A 739-nucleotide genomic window follows, 5' to 3' on the forward strand; every position below is an offset into this window, starting at 1 on the left:
TGTCCTGCCGTACAATGTGTAAATAAGCTGTGTGTTGTCATCCAGGGCTAATGTGACCCACCAGTAATTGTAGCATCTCGTACTTAGTGATTTATTTTGCCTATATTACCTTACCATTTTGTTTTCCATTATTTACGTTGCTTTAATACAAACTTAATTTTCATCAGTAACATACGAGAAGCGATGGTGGAACGGTCAGAAAAAATCGCTAAGGAAGAGGTAAAACGAAAACTCTATTCACATTAATTTATGACATTAACTCATCGAACTATACCACGTTGAGTACACCGCTTCCCGTCCGATCAGCGAAGTTAAGCAATGTTGGGTCTGGTTAGTACTTGGATGGGTGACCGCCTGGGAACACCAGATGCTGTTGGCATCCCTACGTCAAGTGGGGTTGGTGGAGGATTAGTGCCCCTCCCTGTAAAACAATTAACTCTAAGCCCTTTACCACCCCGTTTGGGATACATGGCGTCTGGCAATGAATGAATGAACTCATCGAACAACTATAACACTTTCTTGACGCTTGCCCTGCACACCACACTTCAATATTCTATTGTATGTTGATTTTTTTTATACATGAGAACTTTAGAGTACACTGTGCGAAAAAAATCATTCAGAAGTAGGTGCAACGACTCCCTCAATGATGTAGAATACGACACGAAGATAACCATGACAGTAGCAATATTGGCAACTGTTGGAAATGTAAACAAGAAGCGGTATTCCTGCTGATATAGGA

At 41.0% G+C, this 739-nt stretch overlaps 1 pseudogene; it reads left to right on the forward strand.

The window, feature by feature from the left end:
- The first annotated feature begins 259 nt into the window (after positions 1 to 259).
- Positions 260 to 379, forward strand: LOC145416766 (5S ribosomal RNA; annotated as a pseudogene).
- Positions 380 to 739: the final 360 nt, after the last annotated feature.

The sequence above is a fragment of the Coenobita brevimanus genome, chromosome 13 (assembly GCF_032717465.1).
Source record: "Coenobita brevimanus isolate Jiangsu-jjx chromosome 13, ASM3271746v2, whole genome shotgun sequence".
Taxonomy (NCBI): Eukaryota; Metazoa; Arthropoda; class Malacostraca; order Decapoda; family Coenobitidae; genus Coenobita; species Coenobita brevimanus.